Source organism: Argiope bruennichi, chromosome X2, assembly GCF_947563725.1.
Source record: "Argiope bruennichi chromosome X2, qqArgBrue1.1, whole genome shotgun sequence".
In the NCBI taxonomy this organism is placed as follows: Eukaryota; Metazoa; Arthropoda; class Arachnida; order Araneae; family Araneidae; genus Argiope; species Argiope bruennichi.
Genome location: NC_079163.1, coordinates 95,179,254 through 95,196,641, shown reverse-complemented (window position 1 = coordinate 95,196,641; position 17,388 = coordinate 95,179,254). Strand labels below are relative to the sequence as shown.

The 17,388-nt window shown below is 31.0% G+C and overlaps 1 protein-coding gene across 5 annotated transcripts in view; it reads right to left on the bottom strand.

Moving 5' to 3' along the window:
* Positions 1 to 17,388, bottom strand: part of LOC129960611 (protein TMEPAI-like) — a 137,507-nt gene that overhangs the window by 28,362 nt on the left and 91,757 nt on the right. The window contains exon 2 of one of the 5 annotated variants that reach the window (XM_056074148.1): positions 4,092 to 4,140. The exons of the other annotated variants lie outside the window; for them this stretch is intronic. The gene's annotated coding sequence lies outside the window, so the exon portion shown is untranslated. The remainder of the gene's footprint in view (positions 1 to 4,091; positions 4,141 to 17,388) is intronic. 5 annotated transcript variants of the gene reach the window in all.

Genomic DNA, 17,388 nt, shown 5'->3' with positions numbered 1-17,388 from the left:
TTTGAGTTTTATTGGCACAAGAGTCATGTTCGTCTATGCTGCGTCAAGAATGACTTCTTAGATTATCATCCTGGATTGAAGTTAGATTATGGGTACTTCGGATAGATTCGCAATTTTGAAATGTGGTTATCATATTTCTCAGGAAAAAGTAGAGAAGAAATCTGAAATGAGTTTGTTTATCTGACAAACTAACTAACAATTAAAATAATGTCGCAGAATGGAATAAAAACAAAAAACGAACTTAAACGATCAAATAATTCGTGAATTTAGTTATTCTTCATCCTTCCATTTGAATTACAAAACTGCTTACAACCAATGTTAAAGCTATTTTTACTATCGATGAAAGAAATAATTCGAAATGTAAAAATGATGTTTATATATATATATAACAGTGAAGACGTACGTACGTCGCATTTGGTTTGGTTTATTGGCGCTGCATGCTACAATTCTACAAGACGCGCTTGAGAAGGACGTTTAACGCCATAAAACAGTTTTACATGTCATCCTTTTTCATACTGTTGATAAGTTTTACCAGTCACCATTCTTAGTTCTTTTCAGTTGCAAAAATTTAATGCACCAAAAATGCTACCCAAATAAATCATCCAATTTCAAATTTAGTGACGTAGAATAAACAAAACTATCTTCAACCTTAGCCAACAGCGGATTTTTTTCCCCCCTTCTTTTTCTTTTTTCCTTTTTTCGTGAAAGAGCTCATTTAAGTGTTTTCATTTTTTAAAACAGCTGTGTCAGTGATTTACATATCAAAACATGTAGATAACATCGATGAATTAAATCAGTAAAGTTCACTGTTTCATCGTGAAACAGTGAATAAGTGCCTCGGTTTTTCTTTCGGGATCAAAAAGAATTTTTTTTTTCCTTCATTCAATCAAGATGGCCCGATTATTTAAAATCAACTTTAAAATGAAACTTTTTTGAAAGATAGTTAAAATAAGAGTATTGACCTTTAAAATGAACTATGTTCTCAGTACATAACTTGCATTAACTAAATACATGTAATATAGCGCATTTTTATAAAATGCTTCGTAACATCAGATTACCTCAAACCTTCAATATTTCACTAACTTTATGCAAGAGAATATTGATATTGATTTAATAGGAATTAATTTTCAGAAGATACTAGAGAAATAAAATGCCCTGCTTATTTGTACAAGTAGCACAGCAGTTGATTCAGTGGAACTAGGCTGATTCATATGTTTTAATTTAAAATCTTCGAATTTTTCACAGGTTCTTCGAATTTCCTATTAACATTAAGTTAAAATACGTAATTTTGAAATTATTTTGGTCAATTAGAAGTTAAAACTAAACATTTATATTTTTTTTTTCTGAATTATTTTTTAATTAAATATGTCCTTATCTTGACTCACCGGTGATAATATTAAATGAACAATTTTTTTAAGCCATATTAATTTTTTTATGCATTAAAGGACATTGCTGTTGTGCAATATATTCAGTGACAATAGTAATAAAAAACTTTCTCAGTTAAAAAAAAGCTGGAATGCATTTTTTTTTAAAGTTTTGCTGTACGGTGCTAATTTACTAAAATTACTTTTTATTAACTTTTAAAATTATTCATTTTTTGATTATAATATCATTTTATACTCATTATTCATTGTTTAATACGTAATTAATAATAAATCTTCACTGCCATTTTTGGTTCAAAAATAGACGTTTTCTCTAGCTGTGCTTATTCATAAACTTAGTTTTTGCTACTTCGAACTTCTGGATAAATCCAATTTTCATTGCGATTTCTTTTCTTTGAATTAGTCGAGTTCAACTGTACTAAAATATCTATTTCAGAAGTTTGATTCCCGAGGTAGATATCACGCCATAATATTTTCATTCTGAATATATTCTTTTTAATGACAACTCTAAAAGTGTTATTCATTTAATGAAAATATCAGATTGTTTTTTATCTCATATTTTATTGCTTGCCTTTTTATTCTATACATTTAGAAAAAATACCACATGCTGAAACGTTATATTATCTCACTTTTATTCAAAATTTATTGCTTATGAATAATTGTAGTGCCACTTACTGACATATTCACCAGAATGTGTATTTTCTCTCGAACTTAAAATAAGGATTTACAGAAGTTTTCTTGAATCCATGACATTTAAAATCGATATTCAAATAAATTATATGCTTCGGTTGCTTATGGAGGGAATTCTGAATACAAAATGCTCAATTGTTGCATATTTGTGTAAGTTTTTATACACAACTCCAAATTATCTGGGCGAAGATAATATTATAACTTCTCGCAATTCTTATTAAATGAGTCCTGTGTCGTCTGCTATCATCTAAGATTTAAAATTATTTAAATAAATTCGAAATCAAAACATTTTTTTTTTAAATTTCTAAATTCTTTAACAGTAAACATGTTTTTTTTTTTTTTTTTTCATTTTGTGAACCGTGTCTTTATTTCGCGCGGCAATGTATTAAAAAAGCTTTTATTACATTATCTATGAGTTTTATTGTTCCCAAGTTTTATAATAGTGTTGTTATATTTAAGGTACTGTTTTTGTTAATAAAAATTATTTATTAAAATTATTAAATATTATATTATAATTATTATTACTTCGGTCATAAAAATTACTTATCGTTTACTTATGTGTTATTTTTTATCAATTTTTTGCTTAAAAATTGTTATTTTCTGTTGCCATGCTTATTTTATGATACATTTTTTTTTTGTCTTAATACGAATTGATAATAAAGTACGGTCAGCTTAGAATTAACACAAATTCTAATTTTATTCTAAATTCCATGATAGTTATGTTTTAAAAACATAAAATTTTTAAGATTTAAACTGAGTTTTTGGTCGTATAATGCAAATTAACATTTAATCATATTTATAATTCAACTTCATATTTTAATTTTTAAAAAAAGAAATTGTATAATTCATTCACTTACCTACACACATTCTAACTCCATTTTCCCCTAGAATTTTAACTTATGAGAAAATTATGGAATCTTTCCTAAAGAAATCTGTCTCGGAAAATATTTTTAATTAACTAAATTTTAGGAAACTATTTCCAACTAAACAATTATTTTCTTACAAACATCTAAAAAGGTATGATGTTTTTTTGACGGTTCAACTTCTAAAGCTTTTTTAATAAGGTATATTAAAAAGCTCTAGAAGTTCAATTAAGTTATACATATCCATCACAAAAGATTTCACAGTTTACTTATAACAAAAAGGGCCAAAGTGCAGAGTTTCCTGACTCGCAAACTACTAAGTTTGATGTGTGCGGTTTTTGAAAAAAGCTAACAAATTCAAAAGGTTTTGAAAACCTTTAATAAAGCTTATTATGGCAGAAAATAGTTCTATATGCAAAACAGTCTGGATCAGAGCAACAAAATAAACATGTCTCCATCATTTTCTGTGCTAATTATACTGAGTTGGTACAAAGGTATATGCGAGCTAGGAGTTTGGGACGGAATTTGCTGAACTAGCGCCATCTTTGGTCAAATTGCGCCACGATTTACTTGAGCGTAAAAAATCATTTCTCTTGTGAGGTAAAAAAAAAAAAAAAAAAAAAGCGTAGAGGAACAAAATCCGATTTTTTGAGATAAAATGTTATGGATTTCTTTTATTTTAAATTACCAACCCAGATTAATACACTATATAACATATATTTCATAAATATCAATCAAAATTAATAAATATAAATAAGATATTCAAATCAAAAAGAGAAATGATTGATTTTCACATATGGATTTCTTAATTTGATTTTTATAAAGGTGAGTAGATTCGCCGAAAGCAAGAGAAAATCGTTTATTTATGGTAATAAGATACAAGAAAATCGTATAAGCGACAAGTATGCATTCAAATCTTTCCTTCTACCAACAAAAATATTTTAATAATTCTAACCAGATGACGAATGATATCATACATGAGTATTTTAAAGTAATTTTTTTTATTACAATGAATAGCCAGCTCCTCAGTGTTAGTAATTTTTGCAATTAGTAAGCGCCTAGAGCCAAATTGCAATTAGTAAGCGCACAGAAAGATTCATGTATCCAAATTTAAAGATGATAAAAATCGAGAAAAAAAATTACAGGTATGACTAACCTTGCGGAGAATGTCAAATTCTTTAGTCACTGAGGATGGATAGTAAAACCTGAAGAGATAGAAGTAAGATTTGAAAATTTCAATACAAATTTTCCGTTCTTAATACCATTAATAAACCATGAAGATAGATAAACAGATAAGAGTTTCATACAGATAGACAGAGAGTTTAATACAGAAAGAAAAAGTCTAATTTAGATAGACAGAGAGTTTAATACAGAAAGAAAAAGTTTAATTTAGATAGACAGAGAATTAAATACATAGAGAGATTTATAGAGGTTAGACAGAGAGTTAAGTACATAGAGAGTTTAATACAAATAAACAGACATTTATAGAGATAGACAGAGAGTTTCATACATAGTTTTATACAGATAAATAGTTTTACACAGATAAACAAACTGTGTTGCACAAGTAAACAGACAGTTTCCACACATAAGAGTATTTTATACAAATAGATGATACAGAGCTTTGTTCGTGTTAGAATTCCATACAAAATACGGTAAAATCTCGTATGAAAAGCACCTTAATGCACTTAACCGAATTTGAGAAATTTAAATGTGTTATTGTATCCCAGTAGGCTCAGATTAAGTGAATAACGGCGAAAAAAAAAAAAAAAAAAACCAGAAAATGATCTCTAGTTTTTATTCAATGCTTTAAGGCATTAACTTGGGCAAGAGGAAGGAATATTGAATCACCAAACAAAATAACGGATGCAATAAAAAAGAGTATGCTTTATGCTTCGAATTGAACGGAATTCAAATCAGAGTTTGATACTTTTGATACAGTATGCCTTGAATTTGCTTTCAATGGAATAATATTTCAAGCTGTTTACACAGAAAAATCGTTCCACTTTTAACCATAGAATTATGAATATTTAGCTTTCTTGTATTGTTTTTTTCGATACTTATAACAGGAAATTTGTTAAGATAGCTATTGTTAAAACTGATTAACAGTTAACAATCCAGAAATGTCAAATTGCTAATACCGGGGGGTAATCTTAAAAAGGGGAATGAGAAGCTTCCAGAATGGTAGTTGGTTCTGGCTTCCTTAATGGGTAAAGAGATGAGGTGGAGCTTCCTACCTTTATAGTGGTGAGGGGACATATTCTCTAGGGTAGGGTTTGTATCGTTGTCTGTGATGGCCATTAGAGCACAACCATAGTTTCTGCTCGAGTATGGACACGACGAGGATGGTCGTTTAGTTTACCTGGGACGCTACGAAGGGTGGGTAGCAACTTTTCCGCTGTACGTCTGTTTCATTTTTTTCGGTATTTATAGCAAGAATTTGTTAAGATACCCAATGCTAAAACTGAATTAATAATTAAAAATCCTGAAAAGCCCATTTATTAATTCAGAAAAGATATAAGACAAAACATTTACTTTAAAAGTTAGTTAATCAGATAAATAGTCACGATATATAATTAATATCAAAGTATCCACTTCAGTTCACGATAGACTTTATTAAACTAAAAAGTAATTATATATCATATATAAATAGATACGTATTTAAATATATATATTATAAACGTAATAAAGATGTGGGGTTGAACGGGGTAATTTCGAATTGGATAAATGTGAACGGCAATTCTAAAAGTTTAATAATAATTGGGAAAATTAATAATTGGTGGATTCCCCAATTATTATACAATTTTTCCAATTATTATTAAGAGCTTATAAGTACACGGCAATCCTATTTAAAAAGCACAAAAGTTTCAAAATGACGCCAGACATTCGACTTTAAAAATTCTGGGAAAACTAGAGGCCTAAGCCATAAAAGAAATATTTCAATCTGTTCATAATAAATTTCAAATAAAATTCGCTTCCAATTTTATAGTTTGGGATGAAAAAAATTATACTAAACATGCGTAAAAACATAATGAATCGTTGGGAGTGAATTACAGTTCCTAATGAACTTTGATTTGGCGAAAAACGAGCTTCTAAGAAAATCGAAAACCAACAATGAATGCAACAAGATTTAACGAATCAATGCTACGATACTGAAGAATGATTCAAATTTGAGTCAGTTTTCGTATAAACGATCAATATCAGAAATCACAATGCAATGATTCAATTAAATAAAGCCTTAAGGTTTCTGCTAGGAAAAAACATGGGAGACGGGAGAGTGCTATTTTAAAAAGAAATAAACTATTTTTTTGTACCTTTCTTTCTCTAACACATTGATACATTATATCCTCGATTACATTGCGTAAAACTTAAAATTATCGATAAATCTGTACTTAAAAATTCCAAAATAATCGAAATTAAGTAGTGATTAAAACTTTGAAAACACCACATGGTATTTTTTAATTTTATTTGTTAAACTAACCTCCAGTTTTCAGGCAACGTTATGGACTATTGACGACCAGCCTCGTTATTTTGAACTGTGGTCATACGACAAGGACAGCACTTGAGCCGGAACCATAGAGCTAATATATAAATGGAGGGAGCTAGTCGTATGTTTCTTATCGAAACAAGTGTACGCAACATGAGTCACGTGACTTAGAGAGAATCTGAGAGTAAGAACACTTATTTTGGCGACATATCGCAAAACGTGGCATACTCAAAATCTGTCGCGCAATCTTTTGCTTCCCGACATTGGGTTCGGTAGATTTTCATTTCCTAAAAAGTTTATTTATTTATTATTATTTTTTTTTCTTTTCTTGTTTTGAGATTATTATTCTACTAACCAAAATGGTTTCGAAATTTTTTTTTGTTTTCTTCATAACATCAATAGCTGAGTTTGTTGATTTAAACCCTGTTTAATTTTTTCCTTTTTTTCCCATTAATTAAAAGTGATTATTTTTCTTCTTTAAGGACTAAAAATACTAACCCAGGATCGAACCTGGGTTCTCGCGAATGTTATGCCGGTGCCGTAACCACTATACTATTCAATCATTCGCTCACAGAAAATATTATTAGTGTATATGCTATATTGAAAGTGTCAAGATGGTTATTGAACCTTAATATTTTCATGAATGAACATTCTAAATGTATACTATCATTATACAAAATCTTATTCCGAACTCAATTTTAAACTTCGTGCCTTCCTCTTGTTAATATAAGTTTTAAATATATCTTTTCTTGTTTATAATTTTGCCGGTAACTTTGCTTCTAATTACCGTATAAATAAAAGTAAATCCTTTCTGGAATCTTTAATACAAAATAATAAAGAAATTCGAAATTTTTATGAAAACGATGATTTTAGGGTATGTACATACAGTAATTTATTAATAAATGTTGACAATGAGACAAAATTTTTATAGATAAAGATAGCATTTTTTTCTTTAATAGTTTCTTATCTTTAGAATATCCACTAGTTACTTTAGATTTTAATTAAAATTTATAAAAACATGCAATTATTATACCAAATTTATGAAATTTTACTATATAACATTTTCAATAAAACATACGTTTTAGTTTCATTATTTCATTCACAATGATGATTTAATATCGTTGACAATATAATACGATTCGAATATTTATGGTAAAAAAAACATATTGGAAATAATAAGGAAATTTATTTGCATTAAAATAAATACACAATTATTAATTGATCAATAATGTTTATATATATAAACATTACATAACATACACTAGTATTGGCGAGAAAAAAATCATGCCAAGCTTGCAGCCAAGCGCGTGCAACACATTCGAGATTAAAATAAAGCGAGTAGCAAAATATAATGCAGTTATATCAGTTTAAAATGAAGCTTAATAACAAGTTAACTAAATTAAATACGATAACTAAACCAATTATGAAATATTATTCAGTTATAACATCAAAATCACTGAGTGATCCAAGTTACGAAATTTTAAACTGACTTAAAATGAATATAAATAGAATATGTTTATTGTACATACCTGTGAAATGATACAGGACAATCCTTAGAAGATTATTCTTTGCATCCTATTTCACAGCAAGATTTAATCATGACTTAAATAAGCTTTAAAATTTAACATTTAAAAGCGAAAAATAATCTGCCATTGAAATACAATGGAGAATGCGGTTACAGCTAATACAAATTCTGTCCCGATGTCACGTGATTTTATATTGTCCTTCACCAAAGTAGGGTTGCACTCCCTCTATGAGTATCTCAGCTCTATGGCTGGAACAATGTTGTCCGGATTTCCATTCTATATCTTCAAATAACGTGCTTTAACTGAAATAATCAACTCCAAAACGTTCCATCATTTCTATCTCCATCAACCAATCATACTAAAACATATAAAAACTCACTGATGGACCAGTGTTCTCTTTTGTGCTTGGTTAACTATTAAACTATCCTTTTTTGGAACCAAGAAAAAGCTTTCATCTCCGGAACTTTGCAAGTTGCTTCTGTCAGGCTCTATTAAGTAATGCTTTCAACTGTAATCTTTTATCTCTTTATCTTTTTATCTCTCTCTGTTTTCACAAAGGTGGTCTACAAATACAGTAATTAGTTGACTTAACATGGTATAAATATAAAAAAATTGGCATTTGAGTTTTAGTTATTCAACATTCGAATGATTAATTCAGAAGTTTCAGCCAGCCATTCAGAATATTTCAGGTACGATATTTTTTGTCTTCTGTTGCATTTCTAATTTGTTCATGTTCACTGCTTTCAAATAGAAATAAGAAAGCAAGGGGGGAAAAATTAAACATGTCCTGAACAAACTTTGATTTTTTTTCCTCTTGGTCTTCAAAAATTAGCCCCGTGCAGGAATTCGGTTAAAAATACTATTATACATAGCCATACCTACACCTGCGCTTTAGCAAAGGGCCCCGAAAAAAATGGGTCCTGAAACGGCAATGATAAACTGCCAGACGTAATTAGAGGGTAAGAAAGAAATATTGCGTAAGATCGATGAAAAGTACGATACGATTTTGGATATATGCCTTGAATGTTGACAGCTTTGAAAAATAATAGGCATTTCCGTCTCAAAAATTGCAAACAATAGAGTGGTGAAAAATTACCTTCCGTCTAATTCAATCAAAACAAATATATGGATATTTTTTGACCATATGGTTTATTGTGAACAGACAAGATCCTGAACATTTATTAAATTCAATAATAACCTGTGGTTGAGCAAGAAAGAACAGGAATAGTGAACTCCGAAGATTATTTACACAACGGAATTTGTGTTTATTTTCCGCGGATGATTTGAAGAGAGAAAAAGAGTTCCAGACACATAGTTTTTTTTTAATTGTCTGTACCAGTAGGATTGATCTGGTTGTTTTTAGTTTTTAATATGCTTATTTCGTTCCAGGATGCTATAGCACAGAATTTACTTCCTTCCTTTGTTTTCTTAGTTGGCGATTTGGCAGAATTTAACACATTTTACGTTTATTTATAGGCTTGCAAATATGCAGGATTTTACGGAACGACATTCTTGAAATTATAAAAGGATTTTAATACATTTCTCCATTGATACTTAAAGAATAAAAATTCATAATCTATCCATATCTTAAATCTGGTCAACATATAGGTCAAGTTATAGCTTTTGCGTAGTTAAACTCAGTGGATACAATGGAATCTCGGTAATCCGAACCCCTGTAATACAATTTCCGTGTTTTTTTGTTTTTTTTAATTTTCTGAAAAAATTATTTAAAAAAATTAGTTACAAATGAGAAAAAAAAAAAAAACCTAATAAAAAAAACCCTAATATTATTCCTGACTTAAAACATTTTAATTGGTATTTAATTATTCTTTTCTTTCATCTTCTTTTCATTTTCTTTCGACGTAAGGAACTAAACCTGCTTGACGATTCGACATTGCACCAGCGTTGTGTTAACATCACATCGGGTTACGCCAATCCCAATGCACTAGCAGCATCTGCCTCCGATATAACATTTGTTCAGATGTCTTCACTTTCCTCGGGATTATCTTGATTCTTGACTAGGGAAACAATGCTGTGTGAAAATAGTGATACTTTACTTCAACAATTCATTCACACGATTACACGTTTTAAAACGACCAGACTGCGATAAAAGATAGCAATGATAGGTTTCGATAAGGTAATGCATATATGATTTGCGAAGTGAACTCGCGGACCCTTAGTGAGTCGGGAGGATTAGGCAAAAGGTAAAACCAACCCTGCTGCTTTTAACTTTGTAGGCTATTTTTAGCACGTTTTGTCATAGGAACCGTGAATCATTCCAGATCAAAGGCGTTACTGTCAGTTTGCCCAAGACTCTACTATACCATGCGAATCATCACCAGTTCTTTCTGTATTGTTTCACAGAGTAAACTCGACTGTATTTTCATATATAAAGAGTATGTTACCGAATCTTCCACAATCCTAACACAGGATAGCTCCAATTAATTTTAATTCCCTACGTTCCATAGTACTTCAAAACTGTATAAATGAATGTTTCAGACAGTGCAAATAAAGGCTTTAGTGTAAACAAATACTTTCTGAAAAAAATCAGTGCATACTGCAAGTTCAAAATTCGTTGATTCAAATTTATGCTTAGAAAAATTATTAGTACCATCCGTATCCTTAAGTCAATACAAATATTTTAGAATGATTTTCTTTCTTTTTCAAATCTAGAAATCATTTCCCAGGAGAAATAAAAAAATAAAAAATTGCAAGATTCGTTTTCAAATTTAATAATAATAGCGACTCTTATAATGGTTTCCCCCTCCTTCAATTCGAATAGGATTTTTATTAATCTTAGCTTTAGAAAAAGAATTAGAACTGGTTTTACTTTCTGTATTTTACAAAGATGAATATATTTCAGAATAATGATAAGACTAAACAAAAAATTTAAAAAAAATGTACATAAGAAAACCATATATTCCAATTTCAAAGCGTATACAAAATATGGGATGCAGCTTTTATTTGACTGACTTGAATAATTCATTCGAATAATTTATAATTCAAATTGTTATTCAGAAGATATGAAAATAAAATTCCAATAATAGTAGAATTTTTTTGTGTTTCAAATTTCGATTCGTTTTTCTTCATAACAGAAATAATTATTTAAATTACTTTAGTTAATTTTCCTAGAATTTGGTACATTTTACAATCCTCAAATAGAAGATTCAGTGAAAATGTGCACTTTCTTGTTAAAGAAATAATGAAGTGAAAGTTCTGTCAAAAAATTCGACCTCTAGATTTTGATGATTTTTTTAATTTTTAGATGATTAAAGAAAAATATGTTTTTGAAATTATATTGCTCGATCTTTGAAGATGATAATTTGGAAACGTTACGACAAGATGGCAAGAGACTTCTTGACAGATGAAATTTGGTATATTGTCTTTACACCAAAACTGAAAATGTCTATCAAATTTCGGATAAAAATTGTCCAACAGAAGTTTGTCCGTTGAGCAACAGAACAGAACGTCGTCTCATACCCCCGTATCCGTGACCATTCTGGTCACTGAACGGTTTGGTGGGCATGTTACGGGAATTTTATTTAAGTAACAAAATATTTACAGTAGAAAAACGAAAAAAAAAAAAAAAAAAAAAAAAACTATTTACAGAATTTACAGGCATATAAGAAATTATATTACGCTGCAACCGTATACAAAATTTTTCAACTTAGAAATATAATTTGTAATAATAAACTTATAAATATAATACTGAGAGATAAAACGGGTAAAAATATACATATATTCTGTGTTCACTTATTTTTTATGATATAGTAGATCAGGATGCAGTTAAAAAAATCAGATAGAAAATAATTTGTTAAGTGGGAATGAAGAGAATCTCTGATTGAAATGTATGACAGCAGACTACGGTACTTGTTTTTTCCCTTAGTCTTTTTTGGTATGAGACTTGATGTTGAGAGCTATGGAGGCAAGAATATGTCTCTATTTTCACTTATAAATTTGATTATATTGTGGATTTGTTGTCTGGAAAGGAAGTTGCTGGTGACTCTTTTTAGCCATTCCTGTTCATGGCTTGGTGATGGTTTTTTCATATGCGAAAAGATTGTTAGGATGCATTCTGTAGCATAATGTAGTAAGGTGCCAATCCCACCACAACTGCACTGGTCGCTCTCAAATAGATTGAACCTTTTGAGGTAGGTAGGAAAAGGGCCGTGTTCCGAGAAGAAAATAATATCCTCTCTGATCCAGTTAGTGGGATTAAGGTTGACTAAAGGCAGGATATTAAAAACTTTTCTGCCTGTTTCTCCATTGTTCCAATATCCTTGCCATTCCTCAAGCATGTCTTTCCGGAGGAGGGCTTTTATATGTGGTTTAGGAGGCTTTGTTTGCGTATAAAATTGCCCATTTCGCGTTGCGTCCTTCGCCAGTTGGTCTACTTTTTCATTGCCTATATTGCCCGAATGTGCTTTAACCCATGAGACTTTTACTGTTAGTTTTGAAAGCAGGACACCAAAATTTTCTCTCGCTGTTTGGTTTGTGCTCTTTGGATTAGAAGATGCCATGATACTAGCTCTATTGTCGACATGCATTTTAAAAGTACTGTTATTTGAAAACTGAGATGCATATTTTACTGCTTCATGAAGTGCGGCGAGTTCAGCTTGAAAAACAGCATTGTTGTCATTCAATTTGGCCGACCAGTGGTAGGACCAGGAATCATTGAAGAAGACACAAAACGCAGCTCCAACTTCATGTTCTGTTTTTGAGCCATCTGTGAAGATATTGATATTGTTTATTTGAGATAAATTTATTCTTTCATCTTCCAATGAGATTTGGTTGGGATTGAGATGCTGTGAAGGGTCAGTTTACCAACCAGTTGCTTTCTTCTCAAGCTCTTCTGGTGTATTTCTGTTATATTATGCGGAAGAGGGATTCTTAGGCGATATATTGTCGTTAGCTTGGTTTCAAACTGTAATTGCATTTGCAGGGGTGGAATGCCGAGAATGATTTGTAGCGCTACTGTTGGAGTTGTGCGCTATGCACCTGAAATATAGAGAAGAGATGGTTTCTGAATGGTGGAGAGTTTCCTCTTCATTCTTTCCTCTACAACCTTTTTTACCAACTCCGTGCCTTATCCTATGTAACACATTGCTCCAAAAACTGAGTGACGCAGTCAAAATATGTGGCACCTGGGGAATGATGGTTTTTTCGCCTCCAGTCATCAGCAATGACTTAGCAAGTATATGTAACATTCGAGATATATTTTTTTCGTCCCATCTTCATATTTTGCCTTAAAAAGTATCACAAAGTGCACTAATCTTTTGTTACCATGGCGCTCTCTGAGACTAACAACACAGGCAGCAGCTATATCCTGCACCGTCATTGCTACGCCACTGCAGAACTATCTGATGGTTTAAAAGTACAAATTATCCAACCAATAAATTTTGGTTTCGTTATTAAAAAACTATGTTTCATTTTCATCTTTCTCAGCAAAACACCGTCTTCCAATCCTCATTCATTGATTTTTAAAATTGCACTGAGCTTCTAAGAAAACCTGTATATTATATGAAAGTCAAACTTAGAATAATACTCATAATTTTGATTCTTCTCTTTGTTTTTGAAACTAGATAGAACTTGTGAATTTTTAAACCTGTGGTAGTTTCGAGGCAAGACATCTCAGCTTTTAAAAAGAGCGGGAGTGGGTTGTTTTATTTTAATGATTTAAAATTCCATGAATTTTTTTACAAGTTGGGAAAGAAGATTATGATAAACGATTTTTTAAAATCTTAGTGCTTAAAATCGCGTTTTAGCATTCGAAAATGAAACAAATTCGTTTAAATAATTAAAGAAAACATATTATTCATTCCCACGAGTTGTGTCAGAAAAAAATATGCTTTTTTCTTCAAAAGTTTTATGCCAAGTCTGTTACAACGTTATATTTCTATTTATTATTTTTTTTAAAAAATCATATATTTATAATGAAAATTTTCAATAAATAAAAAAATGCAAACTAATCAAAAGTCATATTAAAATAGAGCATTTCATATTTAGCCATGAATAGCATCAAATTTCTTTACGAAACATGTCATTTTTTGTTTGCTTTTTTAAAAAATTTGCTAATTTTTAAAATTTTTCAAGTGATCCTTTATTATTTCAGTCTCAAATTTCGAGAACTTTACTTCACAATTTGGGAGATATAGATCTTAATTCAATTATTATTTTTCTACTGAAGTCCATCTCGGATTTGATGAATTTCAATGTCGGATTAATGTAAAGTCCATGTGGGATTTAAGGTGAAATCCATGTCGAATTTTACTGAGCCGCCCACATGGTTTTTCGAGCTATTTCGAACTTTTAAAACAGCAACTGAATGAAAATCTCCCTAAAAAATTGTTTAGAGCAAATGCCAGACAATCCGATTGCAATGAGAACCTCGCGCTAATCGTTGCTTCAAAACGCAACTTAGAAATCACTATCAAAGAAAGAGATTATACCGTCTTCAGAAGATACGGATCTGTACGTTGTAAGTTTAATATCAGACAGTTATTTTTTGTCTCTTTCACCCCCCCCCCCTTTTTTTTTGTGGAAAGAGGGAAAACATCGTAGATCACTGACATCCTGACAGCTGCTTTGGACTTTCCGCTTCTACAAAAAAGCTCATATCTCGACAAACTGTTTATCAAACGGATAAATGGTAAGAGGATGAACCGTGCGTTTTATTTGGAAGTCTTTGTCATATTGTCAAGCATTTATGCGCGATCCAACAAAGCCCCTAAATACTTCAATGGCATTCTTAGTGTAGTCATCCATTCTTTGTCGTAGATTATTCAGTTAATCTTCGGAAGAGCTCAACAAATTTGGCTTGAATAAAACCCAACAAAGCTCCTCTAGACAAATACTTTACTTAAAAAAATTGTTTTAAGAAATTCTTTGGTAGGCGTGAGAAAAAAATAACCAATTCATTTAAATATGCTTTGAAGATCTATGGCTATTAAGAATAAGAGATCAAACACAATCAAGATAAACGTCATGTTTGATTAGACGAGTCATTAAGATACCTTTCTGACGCGAAAATGAATGTTAATTCTTTATTTTCTTTCATTCTTATCAGAATATGGCAAATTTATTACCAACACAAAGACCTATCTCATGCTTTACAATGAAAGAATTCTATTCATAAATTTTCAAGTACCGTTACTGAAGCAAAGTCCTATACAATATAGAGGGAGATAGAAGCCTAACACGCTCGTGAACTTTCTTTTACAAATTAAATTCGTATTGATTGTCCAGTTAGTCATTTTGTTGCGTTAAAAGAATTTAAATGCTGTAAAAAGATATTAAAAAATTTGTATGGAATTTTTACCTCCAAAATGTATTAACATATATATAATTATTTTTCTTCTTTGCTAAACTGTTATATCGAAATTCCGCACGATAAATTTCCCAAGCATTTTACAGCTGCAAAATATTTTCAAAAGTTAGCTACATCTGCTCTCAGACTGTTGTATGTTTTAACAAAATGCTATACGTCGCTAGTTACTGCAGCTGTTGCATTAAAATTTCGTATGTGTGATTTTTGACACAACGGCATTTTGATGTAACAGCAACGGTATGCTTCATGGCATTTCATACACATCATAAAAAGGAAATGAATTTTTCTGTTTAAATTCGATTTTCAGAATTGTATGACTGAAATGAGAGATCAAATTCTAAACAAAGAATTCTGAATTCTAACAAATCAGAGTGTTCGCAATTTTTTTTAATTATAAAAAATAGTAAAAAGATGATCAGAAAAGTTAATCGGGTTTGACTCTTGTACCCCCACCAGTTATCAAAGTTTGTGATAACATTGCCTTTGTGTCTCTAAATGGAATCGATGAAAGAAAAAAAAAAAAGAAAAAAGAAAAAAGAAAACACAGCTGTTGAACAGACCTTTGTAAACTGACCATTATTCAAGAAAAATGCACAATGTTTAATGTGGTTCGCTGAAACATAACTAGAAATGCATTAAAGGAAACTGTCGAACTAAGAATTTAAAACTTCCGTTATGTCTGTAAGTGTGGGAACGGCACAAGGAGCAGACATTAATTTTGCAAGCACAAGGTCCAAGAAGACCAGCGGATCGTCGGCGGAACCTGATGTCGACCCTGCGCCGACTCCAAACGTTAAATCCTATCACTAGGTCATGACAGCCCTAATTAGAGCAAATTTAAATGTTATAACAACTAACAACTTTAAATCTCGCACAAAAACCTCGTTGCATGTTAAATCAAATATCACTGAGAAGACATCTGATATTCGACATCAGATTTGCAATGTTTTAGGCCACATACATATCTTTGGGAAGTAAGTTTTCGAATTGGTGCCCATCGTTTCGTCCACTGCGGTCGCATTAAATAATGTAAGAACCATGCAAATGTATAAATTTTTTATGTAAAAAAAATATTTCTGGATATTTAGCTGTATCCAGAAATAAATTCTGTAAAAAATGAAATCTCTCAATTTCGACACAATACCAGAAGGATGGATGTAACAATCAATACGCTCGAGCACAAAGGCGAATCTTTGGCGAAATTGGATCCCTAACATAAGGTCTTCCAGTTGAGAAGCCAACGCTTCCATCAAAGCAACAAGGCCCATTATAAATTAACGACTGAAAAGTAGAAAATAATAATAAATCTTTCCAGCTTAATCTAGTGATACGAAAATTCGGCTTAGAAGCAACATTAACGTTATTTGGTAGGCCCCGAAATCTTCAATCCAGTTCAGAGGACGAGGATGACACCTGAGTTGGTATCTCCCTTACCAAGCTTCTGCGCCATACCAGCGGAAGAATGTCTGGCTTACGACGTCAGATTAAACGTGCACTCTGCCCACGAACATGACGGTTCTTTAGTGGAATCAGTTTCGAACCTGGATCCCTCCGGCATCGAAATCTTATTATTCAGCCATCGATACCTCTTCCTACTGTTTTGCAAATTAATAAGTGTCTTTAAAAACTGTTGTCATTAATTGTATTAAATGAAGTTTTCTAGACGGAAAAGCTAGACTCCTAAATATAACTTTGCAGTTTCTAGCAATTTTATGGTGATCTATACATAACTGTTTAGCGAAGACCTAATTACAGTAAAATTCCAATTATCTTATCGAACTTTAGTTATCCGCATTGTTTTAAAGGGCGAAAAAAAACAACCGGAAACAAAATTTTTCTGATTAAACAGCCAAACAACCAATTTCGCCTGATACGTCCAAGCAAAGATATTTTAATGTAAGAATACAAAATACAGACGCTTTTATAGGCAATAAATTAATATTTTATACAAAAAAAATTGCTAAGAAATAACTATTTTTTCCTCAGTTATTTAACTATTCAGATCGGGTCTTGTCCCTATTAATTTGGGACTCTACTGTACTTCAGGATTTCTTCATCCCATTTACTATCTGATCTAGATATCAGTTTTCAGTAATAACAGTTCTACTAAGCAGTT